This window comes from Leopardus geoffroyi, chromosome A1 (genome assembly GCF_018350155.1).
Source record: "Leopardus geoffroyi isolate Oge1 chromosome A1, O.geoffroyi_Oge1_pat1.0, whole genome shotgun sequence".
NCBI lineage: Eukaryota > Metazoa > Chordata > Mammalia > Carnivora > Felidae > Leopardus > Leopardus geoffroyi.
Genome location: NC_059326.1, coordinates 208089887 through 208111390, shown reverse-complemented (window position 1 = coordinate 208111390; position 21504 = coordinate 208089887). Strand labels below are relative to the sequence as shown.

At 44.3% G+C, this 21504-nt stretch overlaps 1 protein-coding gene and 1 long non-coding RNA gene across 8 annotated transcripts in view; one reads left to right on the top strand and one right to left on the bottom strand.

The window, feature by feature from the left end:
- Positions 1 to 16941, bottom strand: part of LOC123577593 — a 235276-nt gene extending 218335 nt beyond the window's left edge. For all 5 annotated transcript variants that reach the window (XR_006701961.1, XR_006701955.1, XR_006701968.1 and 2 more), the window contains exon 1: positions 14464 to 16941. This is a non-coding gene — a long non-coding RNA (uncharacterized LOC123577593). The remainder of the gene's footprint in view (positions 1 to 14463) is intronic.
- Positions 13631 to 21504, top strand: part of OSMR (oncostatin M receptor) — a 53268-nt gene continuing 45394 nt past the window's right edge. The window contains exon 1 of one of the 3 annotated variants that reach the window (XM_045439810.1): positions 13631 to 14226. The gene's annotated coding sequence lies outside the window, so the exon portion shown is untranslated. Of the gene's footprint in view, positions 14523 to 21504 lie in introns of all 3 variants that reach the window. The other 2 variants (XM_045439811.1, XM_045439812.1) reach the window with 2 other exon arrangements.

Here is a 21504-nt window from a genome sequence, read left to right as displayed (position 1 = left end):
AAGGCTCTGTCTGTCTGCCAGGTCCTGCACCCACTTTTTGCTGATGAGCACAGAGGTGCCTTAGAGTTGCGGGTGGCCCAGCACATCCCACCCACTCACGTGGCGATCCTGATCACTGGCATTCAAGAGGCACTCTGCAGTATGGGAGGTGCTCTTCTGGGCCCCCTATTCTTTCCTACCAGAGGAACCTTTTCCGTACTTGTGCCATCTTGTATACTTCACGGCCGTTTAAAATTTGCACATTTTCGAGGAAGCAATTGGAAAGTTGCTCCAGGGAATTGCTTTACCAGTGTGTCCTGTGCTTTAAGGAAGGGGCTACATAAGACCGCACTTTGGGGGATTTTGCCAGTTTCCTGGGCTGTCTGCATGGGCACACTGTTGGGAAGAAATTCTGCACCACCTGGGGAACAGCCAGACTTCATTTATGGCAAAGCTGAGCCAGAGGGCTGTTCCTGGCCAGTATCAGAGCCTGGGGGTGGGGAGTGGGTGGCCAAGCATCGACACCCTGTGATGTCAGACTTGTCTTTCAGTGCCAAGGGGGGAAGGAAGACTCAACACTAATTCTTAAGGAGCCTGTTCTCTAAAAACCTGGTGGCCACTAGAGGGCTCTTTAGGTTTTCTCTGTCTCTGTCTCTGCGTCTGTCTCTCTCCTCTCTGCGGCTTGTCCTGCTAGGAGCTGAGAGATTTACTGAGTCGCTTTGGACCTTACCAGGCCTGCTAAGGGATCGAGAAGGATACTTGTATTTTACAGGGTAGGTTACGAAGGTGGACAGCAGGAAGACAGAACCCTTGCTCACCCATCCACTTTATTTCTGCTGAGGGAGTTACCCTGAGGCAAAGGGGCCTTCTTAGAAGCCCAATTTCTCCAAAGTAAACACGCATTAAAAATTTTTAAAAATGTTTATTTATTTTGGAGAGAGAGAGAAAGAGAGACAGAGTGTGAGCAGGGGAGGGGCAGAGAGGGAAGGAGACACAGAATCTGAAGCAGGCTCCAGGCTCTGAGCTGTCAGCCCAGAGCCTGACGTGGGGCTTGAACTCACGAACCATGAGATCATGATCTGAGCTGAAGTTAGACGCTTAACCAACTAAAATTTTTGAAATATAGGGGCTCCTGGGTGGCTTAGTCAGTCGAGCGTCCGACTTTGGCTCAGGTCATGATCTCACAGCTCATGGGGTTCAAGCCCCACGTCAGGATCTCTGCTGATAGCATGCAGCTCAGAGCCTGGAGCCTGCTTTGGATTCTGTCTCCATCTCTCTGCCCCTCCTCTGCTCAAGCTCTGTCTCTTCCTTCTCTCTCAAATATAAATATTTAAAAAAAGAAAACAAATGTTTAAAATAAATTTTTGATAATATAAAGGCTGAGTAACTTAAACTCCTACAAACAGCATGTAAGAATTAACTGTTGACCCATACGCTCAGTAACATTGGACATGATCAATCTCATAAAATTTTCCAACACAATGGATTAAAAATACACATAAATGTTCTTGTTAATGAGCATCTGTATTTTGTCTTTTGTCTTTTTTTTCTTAAGTTTATTGATTGATTTTGAGAGATACAGAGAGAGCATGAGCTGGGGAGGGGCAGAGAGAGAGAGAGAGAGAGAGGGAGGGAGAGAGAGAGAGAGAAGGGGCATGAATTGGGGAGGGGCAGGGAGCGAGGGAGACACAGAATCTGGAGAAGGTTCCAGGCTCCCAGCTGTCAGCAAAGAGCTAGAGGCAGGGCTCAAACTCACCATGAGATCATAACCTGAGCCCAAGTCAGAGGCTTAACTGACAAGCCACCCAGGCGCCCCTAGCACTGTCTGCTTTAGATTAAACCCACCTAAAGGGCAGACCCCGTTTACTTCTTCGCTCTGTTCAGCAACATGTATAGTATGCCATAAGTGTTGCACTTGGCAAGGATAGGTTTCAGACTTGGCTTCTAATACCTGATTCTGACCACAGTTAATATGTAAAACTGGGGATTTGGCTAGGATCTATGCTGGGAGGAAAAAGAAGCAATAAGCAGAGAGCTGCCCTCTGCTGATGAAAAGAAAAAAAAAAAAAGCTTAGTAGCATAACTTCAAATTTATGGTCTGTAGCAATTTATAAAGGAATTTGAAGTGTCAGCTCTGGTTTCAGATGTTCTGAGGATTTCTTCTCCACTTAAAAAAAAAAAAAGCCCTGTTTTTAAGATTATAGATATTTCTTTTCAAAGAAATATATGATTACTGAAGAAAATCAGCAATTTCTTCAAAAGTATAAAAAATTGGGGGCACCTGGGCGGCTCAGTCGGTTAAGCTCTGACTCTTGATCTCGGCTCAAGTCATGATCCTGCAGTTTATGAGATGGAGCCCTGTGTCGGGCTCTGCACTGACAGCGTAGAGCCTGCTTGGGATTCTCTCTCTCCCTCTGTCTCTCTGCCCCTCCCCCCATGCACCTGCTTTCTCCCTCTCTCTGTCTCTCCAAATAAACATTTTAAAAAGTATTAAACAAAGACTTATAACCCTATCATTTTAAAGATAACTACAAATAACATATCTTGTACTTCCTTCTTGTCTGTATAAGCATACATACATACATATAAATGTTATGTTTTCCAAAATTAGTAAAATAAGATTCTGTATCTTGCTCTTTCCATTGAACATTGACATTTCCTGCCATTAAATACTCTTTGAACCCTGATTTTTAATGGCTGAATATTTCCTTCCAAAGGCATATCATTAATTTATTAACCAAGTTCCTTCTGTGCCCAGACAACGTCTTCATGGCTTTCCGCTACTGCTTTCTCTTCTTGGGCACACAGGATGCTTCCATTTCCCAGCCTCCCTTGCAGCTGGTGGGGATGCAGTGACTGAGAGCCAGCCAACGGAATATGGGTGAGAGCGGCCCTGACCTTAAAGCCAACCCATGCCATCCTCCCGCCCTCTCTTCTGCTACCGCAGCCTCTCTGGCAGCCATGTGTTCAGATGGCACATGGTTATAACACGGAAGCAGCCTCTGTCCTACAGGCACCACTTGGAAGAGGGAAGAGCATCGGACTGGCATCAGATAGGACCCAGTGGAAAACAAGCCTGGGTGTGTTCCTGCGCACAGCCTAGTGATGCCTGAGGTAAAGATAATGTCAGACCTGCCGGTTCTTTCCAACTTTCCATTGTTGTAAGTGGCAACATTTTGCTCCTTGCCAATTATGCTGCTATAATAAGTAAGAAGGGTTAGGATTTCCTCCCTTTTAAATAAACAAATTGTTACTATTTCCTTCTTTATATGTTTATATAACTTTACAGTTTTCTACAAAGGACTATTTTGTAATTATAATTTATTGTCAAATTGGCTAACATACTGTGTGTGAAGTGTGCTCTTGGGGTTTTGGGTAGATTCCGTGGTTCATCGTTTACATACAACACTCGGTGCTCATCCCAGCCAAGTGCCCTCAATGCCCGTCACCCATTTTCCCGCCCTCCCACTCCCCCATCAACCCTCAGATTGTTCTCTGTATTTAAGAGTCTCTTATGGTTTGCCTCTCTCCCTCTCTGTAACTTTTTTTTTTTTTCCCTCCCTTCCCTTCCCCCATAGTCTTCTGTTTGGTTCCAGGCAGTCCGTCTCAGGACAACCTCAACCTCAAGGTTCATCTTCCAGACAACTACAAGCAGAATTGTCTGGAAGATGAACCTTGAGGTTGAGGTTGTCCCGTGACGGACTGCCTGGAACAAGGGCTCCCTCTTCCCCATGGGAAGCTCTGTGCCAAGACCCAGGCCCCTGTGGGGCTTCTTCCCCCAACTCTACGAGGCCAACACCTACATGCCAGGTTCCAGGAGTGGCATTCTCAGGCCGCTGCTACCCAGCCTGCATCTCAACGCAGACCGCCTGGAACCTCAGGTCTTCATGATGGGTAAAGTCCGTAGTTGCCACGCTTGGCCCCTAGGCGCACAACCTTCAGATCAGTGTGTTCCATTTTACGGGGGGTGCCGTCATAGCATTTTTCATTTTAATGCTTCTTACTAAAGAATATATTTATTGTATATAAAAATTCAAAAGATAGAAAAGGGTAGAGTTAAAACTCTCCCCTCTGCTCCTCAGTCACCCTGTTTTCTTCCCCAGAGGCAATTGATTTGGTTTCTTCTGTGTCCACAGAGAGGTTATAAGTGATTATAACTTGTGTGCGACAACCAAAGTAAGTAACAAATGGCGTTCCTTCTCGATCAAGGAAGGCATCTTTTGATTTTTGAAATTATTGCTTTTTATTTATTTTTTAATTTTTTTTAACGTTTTATTTATTTTTGAGACAGAGAGAGACAGAGCATGAGTGGGGATGGGGCAGAGAGAGAGGGAGACACAGAATCTGAAACAGGCTCCAGGCTCTGAGCGGTCAGCACAGAGCCCGACTCGGGGCTTGAACTCACGGACCGTGAGATCATGACCTGAGCCAAAGTCGGACGCTTAACCGACCAAGCCACCCAGGCGCCCCTGAAATTATTGCTTTTTAAAAGTGAAAACAGGCTCAGAGCCTGGAGCCTGTTTCTGATTCTGTGTCTCCCTCTCTCTCTGCCCCTCCCCCGTTCATGCTCTGTCTCTCTCTGTCCCAAAAATAAATAAACGTCGAAAAAAAAAAAAATTAAAAAAAAAAAAAAAAAAAAAAGGGGCGCCTGGGTGGCGCAGTCGGTTGAGCGTCCGACTTCAGCCAGGTCACGATCTCGCGGTCCGCGAGTTCGAGCCCCGCGTGGGGCTCTGGGCTGATGGCTCAGAGCCTGGAGCCTGTTTCTGATTCTGTGTCTCCCTCTCTCTCTGCCCCTCCCCCGTTCATGCTCTGTCTCTCTCTGTCCCAAAAATAAATAAACGTCGAAAAAAAAAAAATTAAAAAAAAAAAAAAAAAAGTGAAAACATTCATGACAAAAAGCCAGTCTATACAGACAGGTCTAAAATGAAAGTAAAAGCCTCCCTTACACACCACCCCTCATTCTTAGACCTTCTCCCCCAGGAACAACCACAATTACCAATTTCTTGTAATGCACTCAAAACATTCTTATGTATCTATCCCAGAAACATTAGCAAATTAAATAGACATATGGACGTACCAAATACACATTTCTGACTCTCACTTTTTTCACATAATTATGTGTCTTGGCTGTATGTCCATAGCCGTACATACGGATAATCTTCTTTCTTTTGAAAGGATAAATCGTGAAGTTTTCAGTCTTCTACCGGAAGATCTTCAGGCTGTTCCGAGTTTCTGCTATTACAAACAACGTCCCTGTTCCCTTGTCCCCATTATTCACACAATGTCTTTCTAACGAGTGTTGGGGGGTGTGTGTATTACACACACACAATTTTGCAACTATGAACATTTGTAAGCCTAAATTTTCAGTCACGTAGACGATTCTTTCTTCCTAAGAATGGGAGAGTTTCAAAAGAAATTGTCTATTATCATTCTTGTTCAGAATGTTTGCACCTTCATCCTAAGCAGCATCTTCCAAAAATTTTGAGGAAGACAAATTCTTATTATTTTTACTACAAGATTTAATAAAATTGAATAACATTTCCCTCCCTCTTGGGTGTTTCAGCTTATTCTAGTTCAGCTCGGTTATTTTGCGGTGAATTTCAGTGAATCTTTCTCCTAAAATGCCTCGGGTGTGTGGAAATTATCTGAGTGTTATTCCAAAGTGACTAAGCATCCGCTGCTGTTTGGTAATGCACAAAATAATTGCCGTTGTGTTACAATTGGATGAAGATGGTGACATCTGAGAAACTGACAAGACTGAATACAGAAGTGAGCACCTTTGGGGAGCTTTCGTTTCAATCTGGATGAAATGAATTTAAGCACAATGGAATCACGAAGATAAAGATATGGCTTACTGTAGCTCCCTCACATAAATTTGTTTTTGGCATTTGAACAAAGTTCAAAAGGAAGGAATACAGGTGAAATAGCAGGTGAAAATACAACTGTGGGAGTGCCACTTTCTGCCATAGCTGAGTAACTCCTACTAAACTGATCCTCCTGCACATAACAGTATAAAGCTCTAGAAAATATATTTTTAGGGGTGCCTGGGTGGCTCAGTCTGTTAAGCATCCAACTTTAGCTCAGGTCATGATCTTGTGGTTCATGAGTTTGAACCCCGCGTCGGGCTCTGTGCTGACAGCTCGGAGCCTGGAGCCTGCTTCAGATACTGTGTCTCCCTCTCTCTCTGCCCCTCCCCCACTTGCACTCTTCTGTCTGTCTCTCTCTCTCTCAAAAATAAATAAACCCCCTCAAAAATTTTTTGAAAGAAAATATATTTTTAAAAAACACATTTAAGTGCAGAGGACATTGAAGCACCTGGGTGGTTTAGTCGGTTAAGTGTCTGACTCTTGATTTCAGCCCAGGTCATGATCTAATGGTTCCTGGGATCGAGCCATTCATCAGGCTGGACTCTGGGCTGGGATTCTCTCTCTCTCTCTCTCTCTCTCTCTCTCTCTCTCTCTCTCTCTGCGCCTCACCCTGCTCGCGCATTCTCTCTCTCAAAATAAATAAATAAACTTCATAAATGCAGTGGAGAATAATCTACAGCAGAAAGATTCAGGGTGGGGAGGAGGGCAGCAACACTTGGGAGGAGGGGAAAGATGCAGTTTCCCCAGTTTTATAACCCTTTGTCTCAGACTGGCCCAAGTCTGTGCAATTGACCCCTCACTGTTAGAAGATACATAATATTTCTGGCTAGAAGAACCAGAGGTCAGAGTTTGGGGCAACCATACCTTTTGGAAAGGAGGGAAATCACAGAAAAGAGAGAGCTAGACAGGAAGAAGCTGTGTTTAAAGCCTACATCATGCATACCTTCTGAGCCGTGCTTATGCAAGGCAAACTCAAAACAGCCCAGCTCAGCCCCCAAAAACTGAACTCAGACTAGAGCTACTACTCATGGTAAGTAGCATCAAGTTTGCAGCTTGAGTCTAACCATGTGATTTGTCCATTTAAAAAGAATGGAACATTCTAAAAAGAATGCCATTGGTGGAATATAACAGAATCCAGTCTTCATCACATAATATTTACAATGTCCAGGTGATAATCCAAAATTATTTGACAACCAATAAATAAACAAACATACAAACAAACCAGGAAAATGTGATCTGTCCTCATAAGAGAAACAATCAACGCAGATTGATTCTATTATCTAAATATTAGAATAATCAAGCAATGCTTTAAAAAAGCAGTAATTATATCTATGCTCAATGAGGTAAAGAAAATTATGCCTGTAATGAACTAAAAAATAGGACGTATCAATAAGGAAACAGAAAATATTTTTTAAAAAGAATAAACAAAAATTCTAGCACTGAAATGTACATCTTTTTTTTTTTTTTAAGTTTATTTATTTTGAGAAAGAGAGAGCATGCAAGTGCCAGCAGGGGAGAGGCAGAGAGAGAGAGGGGGAGAGAGAGAGAATCCCAAGCAGGCTCCGCACCACCAGTGCAGAGCCCAATGTGGGGTCCGAAACCACAAACCGTGAGATCATGACCTGAGCTGAATCAAGAGTCTAATGCTCAACTGACTGAGCCAGCCAGGTGCCCCTGAAATATGCATTTTTTTTTCAGAGACAGAGCGAAAGAGAGCAGGGAAGGAGCAGAGGGAGAGAGAGAGAAAGAGAGAGAGAGAGAAAGAGAGAGAGAGCAAGAATCCCAAGTAGGCTTCACAGCCAGCGCAGAGCCCAACACAGGTCTCAATCCCACCACCCTGGTATCATGACCCGAGATGAAATCAAGAGTCAGACACTCAACCAACTGAGCCACCCAGGCACCCTGAAATATACATCTTTTCAACAAAATTTACTGCATAGATTTAATAGTAGGATGAGGATGGTAGGAAAGGAGTCAGCAAACTTAAAGATAGCTCAACAGAAATGATCTAGTCTGAAAAATTCAGACGAAAAATATTTAAAACAATTAATAGAGGGGCACATGGCTGGCTCAGCTGGTAGAGCACGTGACTGACACTTGATCTCAGGGTTGTGAGTTTGAGCCCATGTTGGGTGTGGAGCCTTCTTTAAAAAAATTAATAGAGCCACACGGGCATTTGGGATCATATGAAGAAGCCTCACATATTCATAACTGCAGTCTCATGAGGAGATGAGAAAAGAAAATGAAGCAGAAAAAAACATTTGAAGAAATACTGAAAATTGCTCAAATTTGGTAAGAGACAAGTTTCCAAATTCGAGACGCTCAATAAATGCCAGGCAGGATGAATAATGGAAACCAATACATTATATACCCAGTGATTTGAATAATTGATGATGCATCAGAAACAGTGAAGGCCAGAAAACCATAGAACAACATCTTTAAATTGTTGGAATAAAGAAGTCGTCAAGCCCAAATCCTATATCCAGCAAAAATATCCCTCAAGGATGAAATGAGGTGAAGACATTTCAAAATAAAAGAAAAAAGAGAATGGACTCCAATGGACCTGAGCTAAAACAAAAATGCTAAAGAAAGTTCTTCAGGATTAAGAAAATGAGGTCAGAGGGAAACTTAAATCTTTGGGATAAGGACTGAAGAATATTGGGAAATAAATACGTGGGTAAATACACAAGACTATTTGTCCTCTTGATTTCTTTAACATATATATCATGTTGCAGGCTTCATTCTGTCAAAGATATAATACAATTTATGACTACAACGTAAAGGGCAGGTGGTGTGGTTAAATGAAGGGAAGTAGTACAATATTATCTCAAGTAGACACTGAGAGTTAAGGGTATATACATTGTGATTCACAGAGAAAACATGAAAAAAATCACGCAAAGAGGAAGAACAAAAAAACAAAGGCAAATAAAATAGAACTAAAAAATATTCGACTAACGTAAAATAAGGCAGAAAATGACAAATACGAGGATAAAAACCAGAGGGAACAAAGCTGAACAAATACGAGAACAAATATGAACAAAACATACAAATACGAGGATAAAAACCAGAGGGAACAAAGCTGAAAACATACAGTAAAATGGTAGGCTAAACCCAATCATATCAATGAATGCCTTAAATGTAAATATGCTAACCACTCTCTATCAAATTGAAACGTAGAGACTACCAGAATGAATTTTTTTTCAAAAGTCCCAACTACACACTGTCTGTAAGAGATGCTGTTCAAAATATAGATGTGACTATAGACTTATTTTGGATTAAGGTTGGCAAACAGTTTTTGAAAGTCCCAAAAATCCCCATCAAATTCTCTCTAAGTACTCCTGCCGTCGTATTAGTGTTCTATCCTTAATGACTGCTCTCATATTTATTAATTCTCATAAACACAAGCCAAGAGAATAAAAGCAGATATCAAAACAAACACATATTCAACATTCTCCCTAAAGCCCACGGGAAAAAAAGAAAAGTTCTCCCATTGTCTGGTTGCTGATGATTTCTAGAACACAGTGTGAACACGTTACAATATCCAGGAGAGGGTAGATTGTGTGAAATTGGTCAATTAATCCATCCATCAATCTTCAAGTAATATGTAGTTCAAACAAAAAAACTCCTTTAGAACTATTAAGGATAACGTTATCCCTCACTGAAATTCACTTAGCAGATATTGAAAGGAAAGCAATTCATAATTAGGAATTCATTATACGGAAACCCCTTATAATCCCCTGAATTATAAACTGAAAGTTCCACGTGGTTCTTGAACACTCAACACCTTGCTTCATCATTGCTGGCTCTATTTTATGTATATAAAGTTGGAAGTGATAGCTGTCCCTTAACTAATCAAACTTTATGACATATTGTAGATTAAAAAATTTTTTCTGGAGGCCTATTCGGTTTTTCACGGGAATACATTTACAAAAGAACACTTTAATTTCCACTGAGTTTCCTTAGAAGTGATGTTGGCATCATCCACAATCATGTCTTAAGCAGCATCATGACAGCAGCATACTTTCAGACCTAAAAGTGAATCTTTTGGGGCGCCTAGGTGGCTTAGTCAGCTAGGCATCAGACTTGATTTCTGCTCAGGTCATGATCTCATGGTTTGTGGGTTGGAGCCCCGCACTGGTCTCTGTGCTGACAGCGTGAAGCCTGCTTACGCTCCCCTTCTCTCACTCTCTAATCCTTCCCTGCTCATGCTTACGTTCTTTCTCAAAATAAATAAACATTAAAAAAATTTTAAGTGTACCTTTAAAATATCAAATGTGACATATTTCCCCCAAATAGAGAATTCTTGTCCGTGAGGGCAATTACAAATTCGGATCTACTGCTTACCAGATGAAGCTACTTTCTTCAGAAAATTCCTGGCTCTTTCCAACTCCATTAGTTTGGCTACCAAACACTGCCAGGCATGTAATTTTAGATATTTATAGTAGTTGAACAACAGAATCATGATTATATTTCACAACTGACATAGCTGATTTCATATATCTATACCCATATTGGTGTCTATATAGTGTTCCTGACAGTTATGGGACTATTTTTCCTTTGAGAAGTTGGATAGAGTAGGGATACATCCCCCTGGTGCCTCTCCAATGATGGTTACACAGGTGAGACCTGGTGGATGATGGATGATGAGGGAGGACAGATCAAAGGTCATTCACAGGTCTTTCAATGTAGTATCTAAATTAAAGGTTGGGCTGTTCCCTCCGTATAAGAGAATCACATGGGGGAAAAGTCAAGGGTTTAACTTGGACAAATTGATTTTGACATACGAATAAGATGGCCTGGAATTCAGATGAAATTACTAAAACAGGAAGAAAGATCCAGGGTCCTCGATGCACAAGTGATCACTGAATTCAGGAGCACAGATGTGTTCATCTGGGAGACTGGATTCAGAGAAGAATGTCAAAGATGGAGCCCCGGACACAAGAAGCCCGAGAAAGTGACGGGGAAGAAAGTCCGGGAAATGGGGGGGGGTGGTGTGGAGTGTGTTGTGCTACTGAAATCAGAAGGAAGAGGGAACAGCAGAGTCAAATGGAGCTGAATAAATACGTATTTTCCCAACCAAATCTTGTCAACGCTCAACAGGGAAGGGTATTTCAGCCCTTGGCTCAATATGCCCTTGGTATTTTTTTAATCTTTTCTCATTTCAGCTGTGTTTAGGCCAACTTTCCAAACTAACCTTTGGGATATGTATGTCATGTATACTTATGTATCAGTTTCTAGGGCAGCTATAACAAATGACCACAAATTTAGTGGCTTAGAACAACTCGTTCTCTCCCAGTACTAGAGTCCAGACATCCGAAATCAAGGTGCTGGCAGGGTGAGTTCCCTCTTAGGGGCTCAGAGCAAGAATGTGTTGTGTACCCTTGTCCTATCTTCTGCCGTGGCCACCAAGTCTTGGCACTCCTTGGCCTGTGGCAGGATAACTCCAGTCTCCGCGTCAGTACTCACATGGTGTTCTTTCTGGCTGTCTGTGTCCAAATTTCTCTCTTCCCATAAGAACAGCAGTCATTGGATTAATAGGACCTCATCTTAACTTGATTTAACCTACAAAAATATTTCCACATACGGTCATATTCTGAGGTTCTGGCTCGACATGAATTTTTGGAGGACACTATTCAACCTAATATATCATCCTAAGGGTACGATCACAAATTTACAGGTGCTATAGCAATGAGACTCTAGAAAGGGATAAATTTAAGATATCAGAATGGTACTCAAAATAAATGAATTATATGTGGGCACCTGTAGGAGGAGGTCAAAGAGAAGACGTGACGTCCGGTTGACCCATGAACTGGACCTAGGGAAGCAGAGGCTCCTATCCCCTTCTCTGTCCTTGAAATGTATGTTCTGCCCACAGTGAGGCCACTTCAAGGACACTGCCTTAAGAGAGCAATGTGTTACTGAGATCATCTGGCCTCCACGCTGACTGAACCCAGGCAAGGCTTCTAACTCTTAAGATTCTGGCTGGCGGGTGTGGAGACCTACTCGTCTTGTAGCCGCCCAAGACAAGCCTAGCACGTGAGCCCCTTTGCTTATAAAATCTGCTACCTACCAACTTGGAATGGTCTTCCTCTTTCTTTGGTCTTTCCTTGCCCTCCCCTAATGGGGCCCTGCTTTGAAATTCACAGGCACTCCCAAGCATGGAACCAACAGCCTGGAATTTTTTACAACTTGGTTTCCTTCCTTTGTAATAGGAGCTCAAAGTAAGATAAGACTCACTTTGCCGAAATGTTCACACAGTATTTTTTTAAGTTGGCATCTCATCTGCTCCTAAGAGATTGTGAATAGTTTCTGTAAAGAAGAAATTAACTTTTTTTTTTTTTCCTCACTCACTGAAATATAGAATCAGAAAGCTTTTCCAGCCCTTTGGGATCTGGATTGGTAGTTTCCAGAGCCATGCAGATGGCAAAACTAATGGACTTGGAAGTACTGAGGTGTGGCAAAGGACCGTATGTTTATTTAGACAAAAGTACCTTCTCTTCATTATCATCAAATATTTACTATGTACCATGGTCTTTGTGGCACTATTAGGCAGTAAATGTATTTGGGCCTAAAACAAAATTCTTTCCCTGGGGTGCCACTGGGGAGGAGTAAAAACTGCGTGCAAACACAGAAGTAACATTTAGGCTGATTCCGACAATATTTTGAGCCACCCAATCAAGAAGTGATTCTAAGATAAGATATGATGCATGCGCAATCCTTCTTAATCATTCTTGGGTTTCTTCCCCTCCTACAGTCCTTGGCAATCATAACACTTCCCAGGGTCCCTAAAACCGACCAGAACAGGCCCAGCAAGGCTCCATGAATAATCCTGCAAACTGTCAGGCATCCAGGTGAGTCCTCCAGACCCCAGAGCCTCACTGCTCTCTTCTCTGGGTCCTAGCTGGTCACAGAAGCAGCATGTGGATCCCAGACCCTCTTGGGAGCTTCCCAGGTGAAATCTGAAACCGGCCAGTACTTGGAGGGCAGGGAGACACCTATGAGAGACACTGGCCACTCAAGCTGGTAGATGCTATCTTTTTTTTTTTTTAAGTAGGGCCCAGTGTGGGTCCCAACTGGTGGGGCTTGAACTCACAACCCTGAGATCAAGACCTGAGCTGAGCTGAAGAGTCAGATGCTTGACTGAGCCACCGAAGCGACCCTGTAGTTAGGTACAGTTCTAACAAGCAAAGGGAACTTATATAGACTTGAGTGGTAACAAGATGAGCCATCCCTGCACCCCTCTGCCAAACCTTAAAAGTTTATGCAGAGATCTTAACTAGGTTTAGTCACATGTACCCTGCAGGTGTTCTCAACACTATGTCACTATCTCAAGGTTATGTCCATGGAGCATCCCCTAAGAGCCCAAAAGGCAAGCAGAACCCACTTTCCAAGGACAGGGGAAGGGATGAGAAGCGCAGATTGCCCAAGCGCAGCTCAAGGGTCAACTGGAGGTCGTGTCTCTTCCCTGACCTTCCCCAACAGGGCAGTGTTAGGATGATCTCCACAACAGCTCCAAAGACCACAGGGGCTCTCCATAGTCCCACCATAAAGAGAGGCCCCATAGGTATTTCAAAGGCCCAGTATTTGAAATGTGAATTTCAAAGACTGGATGGCATTTTTAAGAGGAAAAGCAAGTTGTAGCAGACACAGCTTTCTGTGACACAAAAGCTTCAGGACTGTTGCTACAGATGAAACTCGGCGCGTTTCAAGACCCGGACCAGCGCCAGGGTCCTAGGACTAACTGTCCAAACACCTTTTCGTCGCTCTGACCGCCTAACGGAAACACAGCCCGAAGTTTGGCTGAAGCACTCATCTTCTGCCCAAAGATTTTCTGCCGGGGAGCCCAGGGTTCCGCCCCCTCGCTTGGGATAACAAGTGGCCTCGCGCGGTCACACCAGGTCCCGGGGCCCTCGGCAGGCCTCGGCGTCCCGCCGCTGCGGGGCCCGCCGGCCGGGGCAGGAGTGTTGGGCGCGCGACGCCTCCCGCGGAGCCGTGGGTTCCCCTGTTCCTTCCCAGGCCTCTCCCACTTCCTTTCCCACCGCTCCCCGCCCGCCCGCCCGCCGAGGCCCGGGGCCGCACCTCCGCGGGGTCCCGGCCGCCTCCCGCAGGGTCCCGGCCGCTTCCCCCCCGGGACCAAAAGGGGGAGAATTCCTGTGGGTCCCAGGAGTGCCAAGAGTGCGCAGCAGGACGGGAAATTGCAAAAGTCCTCAGCCCTCTGCCCTCCCCCGCGGCTTTCCCGTAACTCCCGCCCCTCGGCGCTCGCCCCGCAGCTGATTCATAGCCCCGGCGCGGGGCCGCCCCTGCACGTCCACACCGGCGTCCGCACCCGCGGCCCCGCGCCGCCCAGGACCCGGCCTGGAGCCGTCCGCCCGCCCGCGGGGTGAGTACCCCCGCCGCCCTGCCACCCCGCCGCCCGCTCGCTCTCCTCTGCGCCCCGCGGCAGCCTTCCCCGCGCCCCGCCAGCCCTGCCCGCGAGCGGACCCGGCGCGGCGTCCGGAAGGATCGGACGGCTTTGCAAGCCCCTTCCCGGGGTCTGCCCGCCTGGACGCGGCCCGGCGCACGGCCGCCTGCCTGACCCGCCCCGCGCCGCCTCCGCCCCGCGTTTGCTTTGGCTCACCGTTCGACCTGCTCCGAGCCGGTGCTGTGAGGGTTCCCCGCCTCTGGCCCGCCTGCCTGGTGCGTAACTTGTAAAGAGTAATTCTTTCCAGAGCGCACAATGCTGGGTCCGTCGCGGCGTTTCCTTCCCTGCTTGGAAGTTCACAGTCCCGTCGCTTCTTTCTCAGTAGTCGGGAATGTGTGTTGAATTAAAATTCCCACTTTAATCCACCTTTGCTTCTCTCCCAACACATCACCACGGAAGTTAATTGTATTCCCCAACCCCCCCGCCCCCCCCCCCCCCGCCAAAGTTCCCTCCACTTGGAGTTGTCGGTGGTGTCCCTCCTGCTGGCCTCTGTTTACACCTGGAAGTGGGCGGCGCTCACCCCGGTGTGCAGCGAGGACATCCCGGGGGTGCGGTGGTGCAGGAGCGGGGGACAGACACCTATCCTCCTCCTCCACTCGAATGGAGGGGGCACGGAGCTGGCCGGTTGAGCGGCGAGAAACTTGCTAACGCAAACGCCCCCCCTCCCCACCCCGCATGGAGGGGTTCAGTAACTTGTCCAAGACCGAAAAACTGGCTGCGGTGACTCCAAAATCCCGTAGCCCAGGGCTTTGGCCCTGACACCATGAGTCCTTTCTTGATGGTCCTTGGCCTTTCATCAGCCCAGCCATGCACGCATGCATCCTGCCTGCCTGCCTGTGGTGAGACGTGCCACTGAGAGCCACTGAGGTGCCACTGAGAAAGGCCACTTGGTAACCGACAGGCTCCAAGACTCTTTGGGACTGAGCTTATGCTCCAACTCAAGAGGAGTAAAAGTGGGGGTCCATGTAGAGGATCCCATAGAAATAAAGATGGTATATTTGATTTGAACAGGAAGGAAAGAAGCTTTGGGTGTTATGCCCAAGTCTAAAGCTGACGTTGGGACTGGGGTGAAGTTAATCATCGCCTCAGCCTCAGTTTCCTCCTCTGCAAAATAATAATGGTTCATACGATGGACCAGGCACTGTTCTGAGTACTTTACATATGCCAGCTCATTTAAGGTTTGCTCTGTCATTCTCGTTTTATCAGTGAGGAAACCAAGGCCCAGAGAAGTTCTGTAATTTGTCTGTGGTCACACAGCTAACAGGTGAGAGTCAGGAATTGGTTTGGAGTCTCCTTATAACCACTATGCTGTGCCTCAAACTCTAGGACTCTTTTTGGAGTGGTTCTGGGGTGGTGCTTCATTACTGTCCTACTTTGTCTCCCTCCTGGGCTGCTTTAAAATGTACCCTGGAGGCTGAAGGGCCCCAATCCTTGGAGCTTATTAAAAGCACTGGACTCCAACTTCAGCTGCCTGTTTAGAATCTTCAGGTTGTGCTCAATTTGTATCTGCCCTGGTAGCATTCAGTACTATTAGAAGCTAATAGTGCCGGGGAGCTCACCACCTAATATTTCATTGCCAGACAAAGTTAATTCTCAGCTATAACTTGTCTCCTTGTGACTTACATCTTGGTCCTGCTTCTGCCTCACGTTGTCCCAGCAAATATGTCTGAGCCTTTTGTATCAAAGGTCACCTTGACAGTGTCCCACTCAGGCCACATTGGGGAAAGTACTTACGCACTGGGTCTCTCCTTCTACCCCTTTCTTTAACCTGAAGGGCCAGGAACACCTACAGAGATGCACATGTAGGTGTGCCAGAGTCTCTGATGATTCTTATAGCGCTTTTGTCTTAGAAAAGGAACCGAGTCAGGAAAACTATGGCTTTGAAAGAGAAATCAGTGGTAATATCCTTCCACAAGAGGAAGGAGTATGTTTTCCTGTGGGAACTGGGCTGGGGCACTGTTGGCTCGGGTAGAAGGAAATCTTCCTGAGTGTCATCTTGCTCAATTACAGGAACAGGGAGACTTGGCCCTCTTTTCCCTGGAAAAGGAAGTCCTCCTTGATTTAAAAAAAAAAGTAAAATGGGGAAAAATCAAACAAATAGAATATTGTGAGAAATATCCTTCCCTCCAAGCAGGCTTCTTTGTAGCTGCATAAAGTGAGTTTCTTTCCCAACAGCTGTGTTATTGGCTTCACAGCCTTCCTTCCCTTCTCATTTTAGTTCTGCAGTTGGCCCTTGAACAGCGCAGGCAGTAGGGGTTTCTAAAAATCCACATAGAACTTTTGTGTCCCCCAAAACTTAACTGCCAATAGCCTACTGTTGACCCGATAACACAGTTGATTAACACATTGTGCATGTTATATATACTATGTTTTTACAATGAAGTAGGTTAGAGAAAGGGAGATGTTCTTAAGAACATCATAAGGAAGTGAAACTACATTTACAGTTCTGTACTGTATTTATTGAAAAAATCTGTGTGTATGTGGACCCATGCAGTTTAAACTGGCATTGTTCAAGCATCAACTGTACTGGCTTTTCAACATTTATATATTCCAGGTTGTCCGAATTTCATTTTTATGTTTTAAAAGTAATTCAAGTAATAACTGACTATATTCTTATTCAAAAAAATAGAGAAGTGTAGGGGCGCCTGGGTGGCTCAGTCGGTTAAGCATCTGACTTCAGCTCAGGTCATGATCTTGTGGTTCTTGGGTTCGAGCCCCGTGTCCAGCTCTGTGCTGACAGCTGGGAGCCTAGAGCCTGCTTCGGATTCTGGGTCTCTCTCTCTCTCTGACCCTCCTCCACTCATGCTCAGTCTCTCTTCCTCTCAAAAATAAATAAACATTGGGGCGCCTGGGTGGCGCAGTCGGTTAAGCATCCGACTTCAGCCAGGTCACGATCTCGTGGTCCGTGAGTTCGAGCCCCGCGTCGCGCTCTGGGCTGATGGCTCAGAGCCTGGAGCCTGTTTCCGATTCTGTGTCTCCCTCTCTCTCTGCCCCTCCCCTGTTCATGCTCTGTCTCTCTCTGTCCCAAAAATAAATAAATGTTGAAAAATAAATAAACATTAAAAATTAAACAAAATTAAAAAAAAATAGAGAAGTATATGGAATGAAATGTGGAACTACCATGATCACTCTTATTCTCAGAAGAGGGATGGTTACATTTGGTAAATACCATTCCATGATTTTGTTTTCTTTTCTATGCATTTGCATAATATGTACAGATACATATATCTTAATGTATGTAAATGAGATCTTACTATATATTGTGTAGCTTACTTTTTCATTATCCAGGTCTTAGGGATCTTTCCATGTCAGTACAAACCTTTTGTTAAAGGGTACATGTTATTCTAAATTAGAAACATAATTTATCCATTTTTTCCCTTCTTGATGGATATTTGGATGATTTCAAATTATTCAACATTAGCAGCAGTACTTTAGGAAAGACTGCACTCATCTTTGTGTGTAAGCCTGAATATATCTGTGAAATAGAGTTCTAGGGTCCAAGGGTTTGTCCATTTTTTCACTTGACACAGTTCTTCAAATCATAGCACTGCCTCCCACCCCAGGTACTGATTTAAATTCAGTGCATGAGAATCTGCTTCCCTCATCCTTCCTAACATCAGCCATTATCTTTTTTTTTTCCATTTAAATTTGCAAATCTGGTAAATGAATGAATATGGCATTTTAATTTCTATTTTGCTTATTACTACTGCAATTTTATTTCTCTTAATATTTATGGTCATGTGTGTCTTCTGCTCATGTCCTTTGCTCATTTTTCTTCTATTTTTTTAAATGTTTATTTTTTTGAGAGAGAGAGACAGAGCGTGAGCATGGGAGAGGCAGAGAGAAAGGGAGACACAGAATCCGAAGCAGGCTCCAGGCTCTGAGCTGTCAGCACAGAAGCCGACATAGGGCTCAAACTCACAAACCGTGAGAGCATGACCTGAGCCAAACTCAGATGCTTAACTGACTGAGCCACCCAGGCGCTCCTCTCATTTTTCTATTGAGATGCTTTTTCCTATTCCTATGAATCTCAGAAGCTCTATACCTATTCCGGATCTTAACCCTTTGTCTGTTGTAGATTATTTCAATATTTCTTCTAGTGTGATTCTCTCCCCACCCCCCAAATTTTTGGTCATAAAATACATAATATAAAATTTACCATTTTAATCATTTTTAAGTGTACAGGTCAGTGTTACTAAGTACACCCTTATTGTTGTGCACCCATTGGCACTGTTCATCTTTGGAATTCTTTCCACCTTGCAAAACTGACACTCTATGCCCATTAAACAGTAACTCCCACTTCTCCCGACCCCAGCCCCCTGTAAGCAGCATTCTACTTTCTGTCCCTATGAATTCGACTACTCCAGGCACCTCACAGGGATTGGAGGAATCGTATAGCATTTGTCTTTTCGTGACTGACTTAATTCACTTAACAAAATGTCCCCAAGACCATCCATGTTGTAGCAAGTAACAGATTTTTTTTTCCTTTTTAAGAATAGATAATATTCTGTTGTATGCATACACCACTTTTACTTATCCATTCATAATGCTTTTGTTTTTAACTATCTTTTGCTACACAGAAGTTTTTAAAAAAATTTTTTTTAACATTTATTTTTTGAGAGACAGAGAGAGACACAGCACGAGCAGGGGAGGTGCAGAGAGAGGGGGAGACACAGAATTGGAAGCAGGCTCCCGGTGCTGAGCTGTCAGCACAGAGCCCAACACGGGGCTCGACGCGGGGCTCGAACCCACAAGCCTGAGATCATGACCTGAGCCGAAGTCGGACGCTTAACCGACTGAGCCACCCAGGCGCCCCATGTCATTTTCTCTTTTGTATAAACTTTACAAATAGCTTGCCAAGTTAAAAAAAAAAAAAAAAATTCCTGTTGGAATTTCTCTTTGGATTTTCTTGGGTTTCTAAGGGTTTATAATTGTTAATAATTCTTTATGCCTTAATGTCCATTCTGGTCTGAGCTCCAACTCTGGAGGAAGCAGTGTGTTTGGAAAAGCACTGTGATCTGGGGACTGACTCACCTGGACTTCAAGTTCTGGAAGAACGATGTCGCCCTGTGTCAAAGTTAACTTTTAACCTTGTGAGCTTTTGTTTCCTCACCTGTGTAAGTGGATGATAACTGAATGTCTTTCATAAGACTCTTGTGAAGATTCAGTTAATAAACTCATGCAGATCACATAGCACAGCACCTGGCAGGGAGCTGGGGTCCACTTCGTGCTGGCTAGGATCATTTTCACATTTACTTTCATATCCTAGTATGGCCTCTACAGTGTACCTCATCGTAGAAGGAATCAGTAAATGTTTCCTTTCTGTATCAGTAGTATCCTGGGGGACAAAAATATGTAACAGCTATTGAATATGGTAGTATTTCTCCAACTTGGGTATGCATGTGACATCCGCTAGGGATTCTTTTTTAAATACAAATTTTTATTCGGTAGCTCTAATGTGTGACTGATTTTACATTTCTAGTCTCTTCGGTGATGTCAGTGCTACAGGTCTTCATCCACGCTTTGAGTATATAATCTTTCACTGGTATTTAAAATCATACTGCTGGTGATAGTATTTCCTATTGGATTAAATGTGGTTGACAGGACTTGTAAATTGCTTTCTTTTAATATTATATGCTAGAGAACTTGCACGTAAGAGAACTTGAACTAAGTTATTGTTGTGTTGTTTCTCTCTTCCCTCCCTCCCTTCCTTTCTTCTTCTTCTTTTTTTTAAGGACAGAGGGTTAAGCGGGCACTAAATATAATACCAAGTTCTAGTCTTAGATCTGAAATCACTGAGGCAATCAACTCTGGATTATTTAAAACTGTTGTCTTAAGATGACGATAGCCACATAAAATACATCCAGTCTGAGTATAAAATCTAAAGTCTACTAAAAAGCCATAATTTCGAGTGTCTTACCAAATAGAAAAATGTAAGATGTAAGTAACACTTGGAAAAATGTAAGATAAAAAGAACCCTTGGAAAACATGGAATTAGCTCCTACTGTGTGAGAACAGTAGATGTTGTACGTCAACAGAAGCTATGCTGTCATGTGAGTAAACTTTTCATATGTCATGTGATCTCTTGGTCACCTCTTTCTGTTCTCCATCTGTCCAATGGGGGGCTTTGAGCAAGGTCACTTCACATTCCTTAGTATGCTGGTCTGTCAGAAGGGAATGGCAGTATGTTTTTCTACCCAGGACATTGATTACTTTCTGTAATTGAAAATGCATTTTCAAAGCCCCTATATTCTCTCAGGACCTGAGAGATCACGTTTTTGTACAGAAACACGCGACACGCTTGTAGGCTGATCCAGTACTTAAAAAATACCAATCTTTTTTGGGGCCCCTGTGTGGCTCAGTCAGTTAAGCATATGACTGTTGGCTTGGGTCATGATCTCACAGTTCTTGGGATTAAGCCCCTTGTTGGGCTCTGCGCTAACAGCACAGAGCCTGCTTGGGATTCTCTTTCTCCATCTCTTTCTGCCCCACCCCTGCTCGCACTCTCTTTCTCTCCTTTTCTCTCTCTCAAGATAAATAAACTTAAAAACAACAACCACCACCACCACCTCTTTTTAGGTCTATTTGACAAGTATGGTTTGGATTTGAATCAAAAACTATTGTCAACTGGTTTAACCCTGTTAGGATATATGGTTCAAATCTGAAGGTAATGGAATTGCCACTACTTGCGTATGTAAATATGTGTAAAACACGCACATGTTGTAAAGAATGCTTTATGTTGCAGAATTACATAAGTTGAGAGCATTGACCATAATTTCCATCCTGCTCACCTCCCTTACTCCATCCCAGCTCTAAATTTGTAAGTGTTAACTAGTTGGGTGTGTCTTTGGGGGCCAGTTTGGATCCTTGAAGTAGAAGACAGCAAGGCAGAAATGGATGTGCAAGAGATTTGGGGGAAATGTCCTGGTGAGGGATAAAGGGACAAGGGAGCGGGAAGAGGCAGAGAAAGCCTGCAAATCCCATGCAAGGTGACAGGGAAGAAGGAAGATCGAGAGGGAAGGGCTTCCACCTGCAATGCAGTTCTGAGAATGTTTTGCCCAGGCCAGTGGGGAGACGTAGACCAAATGTTGCCTATTGGAGGAGTCCCCTGTTGAGCAGAAAAAGTTTGGCCCGATCATCTGCTGGGAGCAGCCTGCGGGGACTGTGGGCTGGGGTTTGAATGTGCAGCAGATGGAA